We start from the raw sequence: 18,493 nt of genomic DNA, 5'->3' as shown, positions 1-18,493 counted from the left end.
GACGGGCTAGGTAATCATACCGGCACGACGGCTAGGCTGCTTGTCAACAAGACTTACCGCGGTGGTTGGTTTGGCACCATGGCTGATCAGACACGGCAGTTAGACAGGCTCAGTAATTAGATCGGCACGACGGCTAGGCTGCTCGGTGTCAAGACTAACATGGCTACATAAGGCTTAGCCTACCCTCTGATCAAACAAAGAAAGAAGGGGGAAAAAAGGAGAAATCATGCTTAGTGACATGCACTACCGTGCAAAACAGGGAAGAAGGAAAGAGAAAGATAATGCCCGGCGGTATGTACTATCGCACAGGATAGATAGAAGGAAGAAAGAAAGGTCCCGCTCGGTAGTGTTCAATGTCGTACGAAACAGAAGGAAGAAGGAAAGAAGAGAGTCTCGCTCGGCAGCACTTACTGCCGTGTGAGATAGAAAGGTGAGAAAGTGAGGGTCATGCTAGGCAGCACCCACTGCCGTGCGAGTCAGAAAGGTGAGAGAAGAAAGAGAGGGTTGCACTCGGCAGCACTCACTGCTGTACGAGTCAAAAAGGAGAGAGAGGGTTACGCTCGGCGGTACCCATTGCCGTGCGAGATAGAAAGGGGGGAGAGGATGGTGCTCGATAGCACTCACTGTTGTGCGAGACAAAAAGACAAGAGAAGAAAGAGAAAAAAAGTCGTGCTCGATAGTGTTCATTGCCATGCACGATAGAAAAAGGAAAGAGACGAGAGAGAAAAGGAAAGGAGAGGAGAGTGAAAAGAAAGAGGAGAAGAGAGAAAGGGAAGAAGAAGAAAGAGAAGAAGGAAAGCAAGGGAGAGAAAGGAAAGATAATGAAAGAGAAAACAGAAAGAAAAGATAAGAAGGAAAGTGGAAGAAAGAGAAGAAGGAAAGAAAGAGAAAGAAGAGAGAGAAGAGAGATCGAGAAAGAAGAGAGAGAAGAAAGATTGCACTCTGCAGCGAGTACTACCATGTGATATAGAGGAGGGAAAGAAGGAAGAGAGAGAAAGAAGAGAGATCGCGCTCGGTAGCGAGCACTGCCATGCGATACAGAGGAGGGAAAGAAAGAAGAGACAGAAAGAAGAGAGATAGAAGAGATAAAGAAAGAAAGGAAATCATGCTCGACAGTGACCATTGCCGTGTGAGACAGAGGAGAGAAAGAAGCATGAGAGAGAAAAAAGGAGATCGCGCTCGGTAGTGACCACTGCCATGTGAGGTGAAAGAGAGAAAGAAGGAAGAGAGAGAAAGAAAAGAGAGAAAGAAGAAAGAGACATAAGGGAAAGAAAGGAGATCACGCTCAACAATGAGCACTGTTGTGCGAGGCAGAAGAGAGAAAGAAGGAAGAGAGAGAGAGAAGAGAGAAAGAAGAGAGAAAAAGAACAGAAAGAAAGGAAATTACGCTCGATAGTGAGCATTGTTGTGCGAGGCAAAAGGGAGAAAGAAGGAAGAGAGAAATAAGAGAGAGATAGAAGAGAGAGAAAGGAGATTGCGCTCGACAGTGAGCACTACCGTGCAAGGTAGAAGAGAGAAACAAGGAAGAGAGAGACGGAAGGGAAAGCAAGGAGATCATGCTCGACATGAGCACTACCGTGCGAGACAAAAGATAGAAAGAAGGAAGAGAGAGAAAGAAGAGGGAGACAGAAGAGAGAAAAAGAAGATTGCGCTCGATAGTGAGCATTGCCGTGCGAGACTAAGGAGAGAAAGAAGCAAGAGAGAGAAAGAAGAGAAAGATCGAAGAGAGAGAAAGAAGAGAGACAGAGAGAGAAGAGAGGAAAAAAGAGAAAGAGAGAAGAGAGAGAAATAAGAAAGAGAGAAAGAGAGAGGAGAGAGAAAAAGAGAGGAGAGAGAAAGAAGAGAGAAGAAGAGAGGAGAGAGAAAGAAGAGAGAGAAAAAGAGAGGAAAGAGAAAGAATAGAGAGAAAGTTATCTAGGGGTACCCATCTAACTTTTCTCTCTCCTATCTCTCTCTCCAAGCGGTGACCTCACACTCAAGCAAAATTTTTATTCATCCAAAAGAGGGGTCCTTTACATTGATAATACGTTCTTTATATAGATGTGAGGGCCAAACATGGGTGGATGACTAAAAATTAACCTAATTAATGGAAATTAGGCATTAAAAGAATTAAAGAAAATCTAAGAAAATATGGCAAAATGATGATTTTGCCCATGCATCAACAATTTGAGTAATTCCAAATCAGTCCCTATCATGGCTGTTCAATCATGCAAACTTTCTATGGCCGATTCAGGGTTTTTCCAGTCACCACCCAAACGAAAGATTATTGTTTTCTTGATAGGCTGGAGAAGACAATCATTTTGGTACCAATTTCGGGCTGTGGATCTGAGTTTCGAGTCATGATCATGATGTGGAAAAACATGAAAAAGCGTGCAATCTTATTTTTAAGATTTAGCTCATTTCTCAGTGTTTTTCACTGAGTTCTTGATTGCAACGTGACGAGCTAGTTGCTATGATTGTTCTGCAAATAGAACGGCTTGATTTGATGCCCCGATGATCATTTTCTAAATTAGGAAACTTTGGTCGGAGTTTGGATTCCAATGGCCATAATCGCAGCAACTTCAAACTCACCGTGTGTCTAATCCGACCATCCATCACGTGCGAGGTTCGGCTCAGATGGAGCCTCTGACTTTGTGCTCGTAATGGATCTGGTTTGAGGTCGATCCGACGTGCGAATGCTGTGATATGGGAGTTTGATCAGCAAGACATGTAGCTGGAATTTTTCTGTAACTTTTGGATTTTTCTGGAGAACTTCTCTCTTCTATTTCTCCTAACTCGGGCTATGTCACTGTGTGTGGCACATATCAAATCGACCGCGTCGACGAGATGAACGTGCTCCAAAATTCGAGCTTGATCTGACCCGGGATGAAGAAGATATGGCCTTGTGAAGTTTGCCCCCAAATTGATGATGCACACTTTCCATTAATGGAAACTGTTTGTTCGAGGGCACACCGTAATAGTGTACGACCTACGTATTTTTGGTAAGTTAGCCATAACTTGCTTTAGAAGAGTCTAAACACACTGAAAATTGGTACTCAGGCGTTTTCGACCGATCTGAATCCAATGGTGATGGTCTAGAGACCATTTGACGCTCTGATATATGTGTTGTAGTTCAAAGCCCAATTTCAGCATGAAAGAGATAAGATTTTCATAAATTGTTTTGACATCTGCATTGCCTAAAACTCGTCGGATTGCAACGAAACTTAGCAGGTATTTTTAAAAGACCCTTAGCCACATTCTCACAAGTTCTTGGGCCATTCTGATACTGACAAAAATTCTACTTCAGATCAGTGCTTATTATCCTACCTCTTCCGTAGTCCACATGCATTTTGGCCCCTGTGGACCTAGGTCGCCAATATCTCTCTCCTTATTCGTATCGAGGATACAAGTGATTGGAAAATGACCTCAAACAACTTGCCCCTCCTAATGTTGTGCTTCAAAAGAAGCGAGAAGTACAACATTCAAAACAAAATTGTTCCTCTGACTTCAGTTTTCTTCCTGGTCATAGATATCCGTGCAAAGTTGTTTCCCATAGGGGTACCTCTATAGGCCCCATCTTGCCGAACCCAGTCGAGGGTTTTTAGTGGCGTACCTCGAATGTCTGATGGGCGAAGGAGGGATTTTGGCGAGGCAGCATCGGTTGGCTTCACCCTGGTTACTGTAGGCAGGTTTTGACTTGATTTGATAGTTGCTTACCTGTGTGGGATCTAATGGGATGATTTTAATGTCTACACCCCATTGGATGTATGGCTGAATGATTTGCTTTTGGGTCCTGATAACAGGATATTATGCTATTGAGGAATTTTTTTCTTGAAATACTGGCTGAAGCGGCTTATGGTGGCGAATGTTGTATCAACCTGCTTATTTGTTCAAGCGCCCTTTCGGGTTTTCACTTGGACCAGGGAAGCGGTGCCGTAGAGATGGTTTTCACCAACCTCCTTTTTATTTAGGCATTTTTCCCCATGATCTGATGGCCATGTATGCCTTTCTTTCTTTTTTTACTCACGGTGCCCTTTCAGGTTTTTACCATGCACTCTCTTACTCATGGTTTCGTTACCATGCCCGTCCGTCATTTTTACTCATAGTGTTATGCTTTCGGGTTTACACTATGCCATTTTTTTTTATTTATTTATTTATAGGGGCGTGTTTAAGGTCATGCCTCCGGGACCTAGGTAAAGCAGTTTATCGTCATACGTACATGCACTATAGTTTAAGGTCATACAGTTGGATCATGATGGTGATGAATGACAGTCTGTGGAGGCCGTGGGATGAGTATGGTGGTGGTTTGACTCACTTGGGGGAGATGGCACGAGACTGTCTGTGAATGATGGATTGTGTTTATATGGAAGGTGGTTAAGGGGTGACCCACTAACTGTCGGTGAGTATGGATGATGGAATGGCTCACCGTGGTTTCATGAGCGTGGGTTCGACTCGCTGAGGAATGTGGCGAGTTCATAAAGGGCAATGGAGATGGGATCGTTGGGGAGGAAATGGAGATGGTGTGGATATGTATGGAGGCTTGTTTAAGGTCATGCCACCGGGACCTGGGCAAAACAGTTTAATGTCTTGCTGCTAGGATGTGTGCTACAGTTGAGGGTCGTGCAACTGGACTATTGCGCGAAGCAGTTTAACGTCATGCGACTAAGATGTGCACTATAGTTTAGGGTCATACAGTTGGACCGTTGTACGAAGCAGTTTAACGTCATGCGGCCACGACATGTGCTATAGTTTAAGGTCATACAACTGGACCGTTGCACGAAGCAGTTTAACGTCATGCAGCTAGGACGTACATTATAGTTTAAGGTCATACAGCTAGACCATGGTGCAAAGCAGTTTAAAGTCATGCGGTCAGAACGTGCACTATAGTTTAGGGTCATACAACTGGACCGTCATGGGAGTCGCCATGTATGCGGGTCGCTAAATGTGGAGGACGTGCACTATATTACTTACTGAAACATATTTAACATTTGAATAATTACATTAGATTATTGGATTTCAATAAAACATGGTCTTAGTGATCATTAGATTTATCCTTTCAATTGAATAATTACATTAAATTATCATGGATTCCATATTAAATATTATCTTAATAAAATTATTTAAATATAATATTTGCAACAACTTGAATATAATTTATTTAAGAAACAATGACAGAAAGAAAGAAATGGCATCATATTTGTGATAAAATAAGATTAGAGGGAAACCAAAAAAATAATAATACTATTTTAAATAGAGGAATCAAGAAAGACAATGAAAATAAAAAATAGTGAGAGAAAGCTAAAGGACATGGGATCAAAATGCATAATTAGAAAATGAAACTTACTCAAGTATCTCAAAGAAAAAAGAATTAAATATGATATATACTTAATCAGATATTTTTTTGCTAGAATTATGATATTAAAAAATTAATGGAATTTTCAAATAGCCATGAAAAAAATGAAATATAAAAATTATAACTAAAATATATATAAAGGAAAAAATTCAGATGAAAAAAATTGATACATCATTTAAAATAATAATCAAATAGAAAAAAAAATCATTTTTCTTTAGCACTCATGATTAATGGGCCTTTGTTTATATATATAATCACTTAATTACTTATTTGAGTGTAACACATCCAAAACATTTAATTATATTTTTAATTGTTTTGTTTTGTTATTATTATAACATCCATTACAATATTATAATTATATTGATGACATTGTATAAGGTTGAACATAAATGGTACAATTTAAGTAGATCTTTTTTTTTTGCTAGAAGTAAGTAATTTTCATTAAAAAATAAATTATAAAAGATATAGAGGGTGGTTTACATTGCAATTAAGTAGTGGAGAACAAAATTCCCGATATTACCACCTACGGCATGGCCAGTAGCGATGAGGACTGAAGTCATGACAAAAATTCCGAACTCACTCCCATGAACAATCTACAACGCAAATTTATAGCCCTGATTCTTCATCACATAATCCATTACTTAAATCTGTATCTCTGTCTTTCAGTTGCATCCCATGAGATATGATATCCAACAGAATTTGGGTATGTATCCCACTTTTGATATGAAGTCATATGGCAACCAATGTATGCCATTTTGTCTGCTGTGGTGTTTGCTTCCCTATACACATGTGAGATTTTCCATGAGATTTTGTTTAGGGAAGCAATTACATTTTTCCATCTGGTTTGAATATACCCAGGTACCAAACTGGATCTTATGGCCAAATAACACCAAAAGAGTAACATTCAATTCATACATTTGTGAAACATTTTCTAATGACATATTCGGCGCTATAAATAACTGCATTAAGCTCTGCACTATAATTTGTTCCCATAGGTATAGGTCCTGAAAAAGAACCAAGCAAGACTCCTGAAGAATCTCTTAATATACTTCCAAAGGTCGACCTTCCTGGATTCCCCTTAGAGCATGCATCTATATTGAGTTTTGACGCATCCAAACATAGGCGGAAGCCATACTACATCCAGGATGAATGAATCATTACCTGGATTTTGGGTTATACAGAGCCTTATTGTGAGTAATAAATCACTCATAGACTTTGCTTCGAAGTCTCTCAAATTAGAATTTATTGAAGAGATGTGTTCCATAATCCATTTCTTTGACCATTGAATTTGAGACATTGGCCTTCATCAAATCGACATTTGTTTCTGGACATCCATATTGCAGTGATGATATGAGACCATCTAATAATCCATAGATCCTTTGTTCTGCCATGGCATCCTGGTCTTTTCCATTTCTTGCTAAAAGCTTCAAAAGATATGTCACATCCAAACAAATTGAAAAACCAGCTCCACATGTTATTAGCAAAAAAACAAGTAACAAATAAATTGTCCCTAGTTTCCATGCTATTTCCACATAGTGGGAAGCATGAAACTAAAGGAATGCCAATAGACTTGATTTTCTCATCAATAATAATGGCATTGTTTGCAACTTTTCAACTCATCAAGGAAACTCTGCGATGGATGCTCTTCTACCAGACCAATATGAATTACATCATTTTTCCCTGATGAACTCCCAAGCAGAAATACTACAGAATTCACCAGAGATAGTATGTTTCCAAATTCTTTGATCCGGTATAGGGGCATAGGGTAAATCAATTCCAAATGCAGCTCTTAAAAATTCATTTAAAAGTGTAAAATTAACCATAGGAGAGCACCATGTTTGAGGGTTACCTGAGATGAAGTGTGAAACCCTTGTTTTTGAGTTCTGGAATGCTGACAATGGATGACTTGATTGAGAGGTAAGTGATGTATTTTTGACCCACACATCCTTCCAAAAATCAATATATGAGCCATTTCCAGTCATCCATCCACACCCCGAAATTAATTTTGGCCATACTTTTAATAAACCAGGCCTCACTGAAGAAACCTATGGCATCGATCTCACAGAAGTATCCTCCTTGAAATACTTGGCAAAAATGAACTTTGACCGAGTTGTATTCTTGTTTAAAACATTCCAGGCCAACTTCATCAAATTAGAGAAATTAACATCTCTTAGCCTTCTTAATCCCAAGCCACTTTCATTAATAGGTTTACAGACTTTGTCCCAAGAGACTGTTATTCGTTTTGATAACTCGTGATTCCCAGTTCAAATAAAGTTCCTCATCTGTGTTTCCATCTCTTTTATCAAATTTGCTGGCTATTGATAGATTACAAAGGAATGAATAGGCATACTCGCAATAACAGAGCACGTCAGTTGAATCCTTCCCTCGAAACTTAAAATCTTGCCTTTCCAACCCGATAAATTATTACAAATCCTTTCTAGTAGAGGTCTTAATAAAATTGCTTTTGGGGCTCCTAAAAAAATCGGCACACCTAAGTATTTGAAAGGTAAGTATCCAATAGAAACTCCCAACAATCTTTTGATAGCATATATTCTGGATTAAGGAATTGATCCACAAATAACTCTGATTTGGAAAATTTTATTTTTAGACCCAAAGCCTCTTGTAAATTTAAAAGAAAATCCTTCAATCTTTTCAGGTGACGATAGTCTGCTTTCACAAAAATAAATACATCATCTATAAACATATGGTGCGATGGTACAACCACACCCCTAGGTCCCTTCAAAGTGCATATCATTTTCTTTTGAACCATATTAGCAATGCCTCTAGTTAAAACCTCTTCTACTAAAATAAACAGAAGAGGTGCTAGAGGATCATCTTGCCTAAGTCCTCTCTCTACCTGTAACCAAAACTGAAATATTAGCAATGCCTCTAGTTAAAACCTCTTCTATTAAAATAAACAGAAGAGGTGCTAGAGGATCATCTTGCCTAAGTCCTCTCTCTACCATTAACCAAAATTGAAATATTGGCTGAATGCAGAATTTTCTTTACCCAAGACATAAATTTAACTATAAACCCAAATCTCCTCAATACTTCAAGAAGGAAAGGCCATTCAAGTGAATCATATGCTTTTTGAAAATCAATCTTCAGCCCACAATGTCCTCCATAACTCTTTTTTGGAAAGGAATTTAGCAGTTCTGAAGCCATGCAGTTATTTGAAGATATTTGTCTACCTTTGAGGAAAGTACCTTGTTTTTCCGATATAAGCTTTGGAGCAATTACTCTTAGCATGTCGGCTAGAATTTTGGGAATAATCTTAAAAATAAAATTCCCCATACAGATTGGCCGAAACTTTGACAAGGTATCTGCACCTTGTTCCTTGGGAACCAACGTAATGAAATTATTGTTGTAGCCATTAGGAATACATCCATCAATGAAAAAACTTCGTACATCCCGACAAACATCATACTTCACAATGTCCCAACAATGTTTGCAGAAAAATCCACCCAACCCATATGTACCGGGTGAACTAAAGGCATCCATTCGAAAAACAATATCTTTTATTTCTAAGGGTGAGGGAACAACTTCGAGGAAGTTATTATCCGCCAAGTTCACCATATTTGGTATGAGGTTGAAGAGATCATTATTCGTGGAGCAACCTTTTGCTTTTAAATTTTTTTTATAGAATTCTGCACAATAGGATCCAATTGAGTTAAGATCTCCCAATTCTTGGTTTGATTCAGTTTTCAGAAAACGAATAAAATTTCTCAATTTTCGAATTTTTGCCATTGAGTGGAAATATTTTGCATTTCTATCACACAATTGTAATCATCTAACTCTAGACTTGGAAGCCCAGAATTTTTCCTGAATTGCAAGAGCATTGTGAACCTTTGTTTTCACCATAAGTTCGTCCTCATCAATCATAAAATTGGTTCCAACCATTTCTTGTAATTCTTGGATGTCACCCAATTCAATATTTGCCATCGCAGCATTCCTGTCCACATTTCCAAAGATATTCTTGTTCCACACTTCCAATTTTTTCTTAAGCATTTGAAGTTTTTTTTTGCAATCCTAAACATATGAGATCCTGTGATTTGTTCTTGCCATACATCTTTCACAACTTCCAAGAAATCAGGATGCCCAGTCCAAACATGTTGAAACCGAAACGAGATATTTTTTGCTTTTGGCATAATGCAAGATTTTAAAATAATTGGTGAATGATTTGACGAGATTCTTTGTAATACTTTTCAAGAAACATTTTCATGAAGATCCAGGAAGTTTTGAGTTACAAACATCTGTCCAATAAAGCTTAAATGTTTTTGTACCCTGCCTATTATTTGTTCATGAATAACGTATACCTTCACGAGTGGGCTGAATAAGATCCAAAGAGTTTATAAAATTTGCAAACTCCTCACAAGAAGTTCTATTAGGTGGATTTCCCCGAACTTCTCAGAAGAGAGAAGGATAGCATTAAAATCTCCCATAATCACCCAAGGAATATCATAACTGTAAGATAAATGCTTTAGACCTTCCCACAAGATCATACACTTAAGCAGACTAGTTTGAGCATGAATTATAGAGAAGAGCATCGATTCATCATGACCATAAAAAATCACTGAAATGCTTTGTTCAGAACAGGAAATAACATTGGTGCTTTTGATTATTCCTAGAATTATGAACAAAATTTAAATCAAAACCCAAGGAAGATAAAAGACGTATTAGAGCCTTTGAAGGAATAATCATGGGTTCTGCAATGACTAAAATTTCTATATTTTCTGATCTCAGCAAATTCTTGAGTGTAGCAATTGCCCTTGTGTTCGCAAACTCCCTTGCATTCCAGAAAAAGGTCTTCATTGGGATAACTTTGCATTCTTTAGCTACACCTTTGCAGCAACACAGTCGGATCTCCTACAGGGTGATATATCCACCTGCTCAGACTTCTTTTTTCTTCTTCTTTTTTTCTTCACCTTGACAACTTCCTGTAAGACCTGATATTCAAGGTCCTCTTCCTCTTGAAAACCAATAAAAATCTTGAAAATGAATGGTCCATATAATGCATTGCAAGATACTATTTTTGGGATTTGAACTTTTTTTTCCCTATACCCATGCATCTCAGTGTCAAGATGATCAATTACAAAGTTTTCCAATGTTACAATAGCCTTTTTTGATGGATTTTTAGATGCGCCATAATTCTAAAATTTAAGGTGTATAAAAATTTTTCTATTAAAAGATTTAAAATTAATTATTAGCAACTTTTTCTCTTCTATTTACTGCATTTAAAAGCATTTTGGTTAATTATTTTTCTATTTGGGACTATTTTATTTTCTAAAATAATTAAAATTATAATAAATTATATTAGTAGATATATTATGTTATAAGTAAAATTATTCCAAAAAGTTAAAAAATAAAATATAGAAACATGACACATGATACATGTAACGAATACTAAAATAATTAGATATCTATGGCAAGTTAAACTAACAATAATAATGGTAGCATTTATTTTCAAAAATTACAAAAAAAAAGAAAGCACAAAAAATAGAAATACAAACATAATAAAGAAAATGGAGAAGTTTTCTTTTTCTTTTTGCATTTTCTAATTTTAATGATTTTATTTACTAATAAAACTTGCATTTTGAGTTAATTAATTTTCTAAAAATATGATTTGATGTTAAAAATTGTATCAATTCGAGATTTACTCAAAGCAACTTACATAATCTGAAATTGAAAGAACAGACAGTGAAGCCCCACCTTTAGCGAGCAAGTCCACTAAAGGGTTCGCCTCCTTATAGATATTATAATTGAGATCGTCAAAGACTCCACCAAGTCCATAATCTGCAGCCAACATGATTTAAGTTCCCAATGAACTCTTTGCACCTTATTATGCTAATTAATTACATTCAATGAATCTCCTTCAATAACACAGCTGATTCCATTATTTCGGTTAACAAACATCTTAAGCCCCTGTAGGAAAGCTAATATTTCCCCACGGTTAGTAGTGGCTATTCCAATGGATTTGGCATAGGTGAAAATAATTTCACCCTAACAATTACATTCTACACCACCAATTCCAACCACTCCCTCCCATCAAAGCTCATTTTGAATTGACTATAACATGGTGCAATCCAAATACTTTGTGGCCTGGTCTTAATAGTCCCCAGAGAGAAAAAGGTTGTGCAAATTAATCATAACATCGGGTTGTGAAATGCCCCAACCTTCTTTAGTTGGTGACAACCAACACCATAGTGACTGTTTTATTTTGCTGATTATTCTATCCAAAGAAAGACACTCCCCTTCAAAGGTCCTTATATTCCTCTCCTTTCAGAATTCACACAATACCACTCCTCTAGATATCTTCCACACGATGGTGCCCATCTTTGGTAGATGTTGGAACGTCAGCTGTGAAACTACACCCAATACTGATTGTGGTAAGGCGACATTAACCCCCCATCAAACCAAAAAGCCATATCCTAATAGCAAAGGAGCAATGAATGAAAATATGAGTCCCCAATTCCCCATCATCCTTACATATGAGACAAATGTTAGGTTAGATCTTTCCTATTTTAATTACATTATCAATTGTAAAAATTTTATTCTAGGCAGCCAATCAAATGAAAACTTGTACTTTGTGATGGGATAGGCCATTTTCAAATAATAGAGAGCTATGGCAGTGACCATCTCCATCTACCGTGAAAAAATAGCTTACAACAGGACTTTACCGAAAAAAGCAACATCGCTTTCTCATATAACTTCGTCAGTTGAATTTTGGGAGATGTAGACCTTATTTAACATTAATATCATGTTACATATCAATACAATAGACATCACTATGTCACATTTCTAGTTTTTCTAGAATGAATACAGTCCACCTTTATGGGCATATTATTAAATTTTAAGATCATTTAGACCTACAACCAATTTTTTGATAATCTAGACTCATAATAAGACAACTTTCATATAGGAAGTACCAGCTATTGGTCTAAAGTTTGTCAACCTATTTGATTTTCTCGGATGAAAATCAAATGTAATGCCCTACTAGAAAATCCAATGTAATGTCCTACTAGAAAAATGACCATAACTTTCAAACCATAAGGAATTTTATTATGAGTTCAAAACAAATTTTGAACTAGATTCATTTATCTAACATTTCAAAGTGGTTTCCCATCATTCTAGTAATTTTGGTCAGTCAAAATCTTCATACAAAAATATGTTAAATCCCTGGATTTTCATTTCACATATTTGACATTTATCATACTTTCAAATTACGGGAGATATTAACAAGGGATCTTTTTCATGTAGAAATACATTCAACATTCTACTGACTCACCAAAATTCATGGTCTAAGGCAAGGTTTAAGGTACCCTAACAATATCTCAAACAGGAACCACAATTCTGGAAATCAGAAGACCCTTTAACATAATTTTTAGTAAGCATACCCCCACACTCACACATATACATACTTAAACTTCACATTAGCAATAGGTAAAGAAACATGCATTAATATAAGCTTGAAACCATGTAAACTAAATCTACTTAGCTACTCCAATCGAAATCTCCAAGATGAAATGTTCTACAAACTCCACTTTGGTTGTTAAGCTTCACGTGGATTGGGCTCAAACTTCAGACGGTTAAGGCTTGGGGGGGTTGATAGGCTTGGAGGGGTTTAATTGCTAAGGGAGAAGAAGAAGAAGAAAGGGGAAAGAGGGGCAAGTAAGGGAGTGAAGAGGTGAGGAGAGAAAGAGAGAAACCAAATTTATGAGTGGATGGAGGTATATATAAGTATGGGGGATGAAAGTATGCATGTGCCACATGACACTTAAGTGATCATGCATGAGGAGAGAGAAGGCTTCAAGTGATCATGCTTGAGGAGAGAGAAGGAATGCATTAGGAACACAATGATGGGGGTAGAAGCTTGCATGTGCCACATGACACTCAAGTGATCATGCAAGAGGAGAGAGAAGGCATGCATGAGCATACATGGGGAGCACAATGATGAGGGTGGAAGCATGCATGTGCCACATGGCACTCAAGTGATCATGCATGAGGAAGAGAAGGAGAGATAACATGTGACAAGAGAGAGAGTGCATGTGTGTAATCATTGTATGGGGGACATGCATGATGTATTGGAATTGATGAGTTTTCATAGGGATTCGTGCACATAAGAGTGTGCATGCATGGGGATGTATGCATGGCGCACTGGGATGTGCGTTGAAAAAACAATTTGGGGTATAAATTATGGCTTTCTGATGGTTTCTCAGATTTGAGAGATTTTTGTGCCGTCAAAAAGCTCGCGATCCCTACAATAACACGGTACTTCTCAAAACACCAGATAGAGGTTATACAGCAAATCGAAAAGAAAACTGAGATGAGCATTAATAGGAAATGATTCAAGATGTGAATATGATCAACGACCAAAAAAGTCGTGGACCTTACAGAGCACCACTGGGACAACAAAGCTTCATCAAGTCTTCTATATGGAAAAGTCATATTTTATGACATTGATTGCCCCTCATCTCTGCAATTTCAGCCACCATAGCGTTAGGCTGATTCATTTTATCAAATAGTTTCAGAAATTCCACATTCAACGACCTATTCCCTACCATTTATGATGCCTAAAGGAGATTTGGTCTCCACACCCCACATTCCATCTCACATAGCCCACAATCATAGATTTACAATTAAAAATAGATCTCCATAGGATCGATGTGTTGCCTCCTCGACCTCCCCCGAGCCATAACCCTTGTCTGTCGATCCCATATTTTGATAAAAGAACTTGATACCACAGCTGATCCTTCAAATATAAATTGTGCCACCACCATTTGCACATAAGAGCCTCGTTTACTAATTTAACTTTCTTTATACTCAGTCCACCTTTAGTATTCGGGGTACATACTCTATCCCATCTTAGAAAAAGATATTTTCCTTCCTCACCAAAGGACCCCTACAAAAAATTTCGAATCATCTGGTCAATCTTCTTTGCTACTAAAGCCGACGTTTGAATGATGGACATCTGATAGATTGTTGGGTTTGCTAAGCATGATTTCAACAAAGTAACCCTGTCTCCCAAAGATAAAAACTTTGGTCTCCACAAATCCAACTTAATTTGAACTCTCTCCAAAATTTTGTCCCAAGCAGATATTGACAGTCTAGTATCTGATATAGGTAACCCCAAATAAGTTATAGGAAAGGAACCAACCTTACAACCCATAGATTCTACCAAAGATTCCACCAACATTCGAGAATAGTTAATACCAATTGGAGAAGTCTTATGAAAATTGACTTTCAAGCCCAAAGCCACCTCACAACAACACAGAAATCTAGCTATACTTTGTACTTATATGACATCTGCCTCACAAAAGATGAGTGTATCATCAACATATTGCAAATGGGAAATACTTGGGCCTTGTATAGCAATCTTAAATCTCATAAAATTTCCCCTACCTTAAATATTATGAATCATCAAACTAAAGCATTCTGCATATATGGTGAACAAAAAAGGGGATAAAGGATCTCTTTGACGTAAGCCCCTTGATGCATTGAAAACACATATAGGGCTGCCCTTTAAAAGCATAGAAAAATGGGCTGAAGACAAACACCCATAAATCCAGCTTCTCTATTTCTCCCCAAATATTCTTCATTACTCCCAACAATATACTCCACTCTACTCTGTCATAGGTTTTCTCCATATCCAATTTAGTAGCTACCCCCGAAAGTTGGCTTACTACTCTAAAATGAAAACATTCATGAGCCAATAAAACACTATCTGTAATTTGCCAATCCTCGATAAAAGCTGATTGAGTGGCAAAGAGAATTGAAGGTAAGCCCAATTTTAATCGGCCGCCAAAACCGTAGCCCCTATTTTATAAAGACTTCTCAGCAAGCTAATGGGTATAATATCTATAAGTTCACAGATGTTTTAGGGATTAGAGCTACACAAGTAGAATTTACGCCTTTGAAGATTTCTCATCTAGCTATAAAGCCCCTAACCCTCTCCATTAGTTCTTCTTGGATCATTTCCCAGAATTTCTGGAAAAACAATTAGGGAAAACCATCTGGTCTAGGAGCCTTATCCCCTGAAAAGATGAAGACAACTCTTTTAAGCTCCTCTACTGAAATATCCACTTCCAATTGACTTTTCAAATCGTTCGACATAACTTTAAAAGGGACTCTAGTCAAAATTGGGGTGAATTTTACCTCAGAGGTAAAAGCCTTCTTGAAGGGGCTGATAATAATCCTCTCCATAGCAAAATTGTTATCAAAATCAATTCCAGTAATCACTAAACTCGAAATGTCATTCTACCTCCGTCTTGCACTAGCTATAGAGTGGAAGAATTTTGTATTATGATCTCCTCCTTTTAGCCACTTGGACCTAGATCTCTGCTTCTAATAGATTTTCTCCACTCTTCTCAAATCATTCAATGGCTACAACTTTGTACTCCTATCCATTAACTTTTGTTCTGTCAACACCCTAAAGTTTTGGATGCCTTGGTCAAAGAGCTCGGTCTCACCCAAAAGCTCATCAATCTTGGTTTTCACATTGTAATTGTTTTCTTTATTCCAATTGATGAGTTTCTGCTTGATGTTGAGCAACTTTTTATGCAACTGAAAATCCAAGGATCCAATTGAAATAATGTTACCCAAGCTCTTTTGATGATATCTATCACTTCTCTCTCCTCCAGCCAACCAATGTCCAAACGAAATGGCTTTGGACACCCTTTCTCAATACAAGTACTCAATAAAATAAGAACATGGTTAGAAGATAACTGAGGGAGTGCCCTTACAGAGGCTAGGGTGAAGTTTTCCACCCAATTACTAGACATGGATAAACTAGTGGTGTTGTTATTTGACCAAGTGAGCTTCGCACCACAAATGGGTAAATATAGAAGAGAATTGCTTGTTATAAAAATGTTAAAAGAGTCTCATATAAGAGTTGATTAGAGTCCCAACTAATCATTCATTAGGCCATCGTATCAAATTGAAGCCGCCCCCAATACATAATGGAAAATGGAAATTACTAGCACATCAATCAAATCATTAACAAAAACTTCTTTGAGAGGAGGCAAACTAGGTCCATACACATTACAAGACCCCAAGAGAAACTCGACATAAGACCATTAAAACCAACGTACAAAAATCTATCCCTTATGATTATCTCAAAACTTTGTAAGACCAGCGGGTCCCACACGATCAACAACCCTCCAATGCACCTACATCATTAGTACCACAAAAACTAATTGCTCATGAGCCCCAAACCTCTCTAGCCCCAAAGATATTAGAACTAGGGAGTTTGGTCTCTTGAAAAATGAGCACTACAAGTTTATATTTTTCTACCATAAATAAAACATCATGTTTATGTCTAGGGTTACCAAGACCCCTTACACTCCAAGATAGCAAATTTATTAAAAAAGGAAGGGGGGGGGGGGGGGGGGGGGTTGTTGTTTGTGTTAGATGAAGAACCTGGCCTGTCTAGACCCACCCCAAAGCAGGCTTCCTCCAGTAGCCATGCTTCTTCCAATGACGAAGAATCCAAAGAAGATGGGCCGTCTAGAATGATCAGCGTCTGTGGCTCACAACTAGCTTCACACTTCAACGAGTAGCTTACTTTTGGTCCTCCTCGAGCCTCCAGCCTCTAGCCTGGCAAATGAATGACTACCCTTCATAGCTTTCCATTCTTCTTCTTGCTTACTGGTTTAACCGGAGTTTTAATGGCATTCATGGCTTTGCTATGAACAATAGAGGCATCAGATTTAGCCTTTTTTTTCACCTTTCTACGTTCCATTATTTCGTTAAAGATCACTCTAATGGGAACATCGGAATCCGCCTCCATATCTCCCATCATAGAGCAAACTAAAGCCTCCTCCTTGTCACAATCTACTCCCATAACATGAGTCGCTCTTTCAGAATTTTGCAGCAACAAAGTCGGTGTCTCCTCTTGCGGAACAACACTTAGAGGCATCACAATATCAAATTCAATGAGAGCCATGGCTGAGTCTAAATACTCTTCTTCATCCTTTGATTCTTCCTCTTAGGCCTCTTCATCATCACCAGACTATGTAACGGTGGTCGATGGATCTGGGATCTCCTCCTTCTCCAGCTTCACCACCACAATCGCCATAGAGTCAATGCTCAACATATAGAATTGAGATTTGGGACTAGAGGGTTGACCCTTGTTAGCCTCTAGACGATAATGGATACATCTTGCTTCTCCATAGAACAACTAGGAGCAAGCATGACTATCTCTTTGAAAATAACCGATGAGTAGCACCGAGTTTTTCTATCGCACACAACCACCATCCAAGAATAGCCAGGAACTCACAATCTTTTTCTTAACCTCTAAAACTTTTCAATAAGGAAGATATGATGGGGTCAATTTTTGGAAAATCAACGGTTGATAAATAGGACAACCCACCATGTAGGCCTACATATCACCTCCCAAGGCCAAACTGTCATCAAGTCCCTTCTTGGAAGTTGGAGCACAGATGCTGACAGTAGCTGCGAGTCGATTTTCTTCCACCGAGTTAGGTACTCCCACAGGAACATCAAAGTGGTGTGTACCGGCTGAGGCAGATTCAATAGATTTCGATCCAACGGTAAACCCGAATGACCATTGAGGATAGCACTGATCCAATAGTAAACCCGGTTGAGGCAGATCTATTCCTCCTGGCGATAGCACCGATACTTGCGCTGCCACACCCAGCTCACCGGTTTTCGAGAAATATGCTGTAAAATCCTGGATTTTCCAATTGGGATCCAATGTTTCTTAATTTTGAAATTATGAAACTTGAAATCTAGGACGTTCTTCCTATAATAATGCTTATGTTGATTCTGGCGATCCCTACTAGATTTAACAATTCCAACAACTAGCGACAACATGTGACCCAAATTTCTCCTAGACTCCAGAGTTGGAATGCGAGCCATTGATATCGAGCTTCCGATTGTATTCCCTTCAACCGAAATTATAACTTAAAAAAGTCATTCTCTACGTGCAACCTGATTCTACTTGGCATCTTCACACCAGAAGTCTTCCAAATTTTCACTCGCACAAAACTACAGTCCTTACCAAGGAATAAGTCCTAATCTAGGTCACAATACCCACCACAACAATAAAAATTCGTTTGGATGATTATTAGGTTCCATATATGTAGAGGAATGCCTCCAAACCTAATACAGACTGCCTCTTTATTTAAAAAAGATCTATGATAA

The sequence above is a fragment of the Amborella trichopoda genome, chromosome 3, assembly GCF_054954075.1.
Source record: "Amborella trichopoda isolate Santa Cruz 75 chromosome 3, AtrichopodaSantaCruz75HAP2 v2.0, whole genome shotgun sequence".
Lineage (NCBI taxonomy): Eukaryota > Viridiplantae > Streptophyta > Magnoliopsida > Amborellales > Amborellaceae > Amborella > Amborella trichopoda.
The sequence above is the reverse complement of the archived record's forward strand: the minus strand, read 5'-3'. Positions refer to the sequence as shown.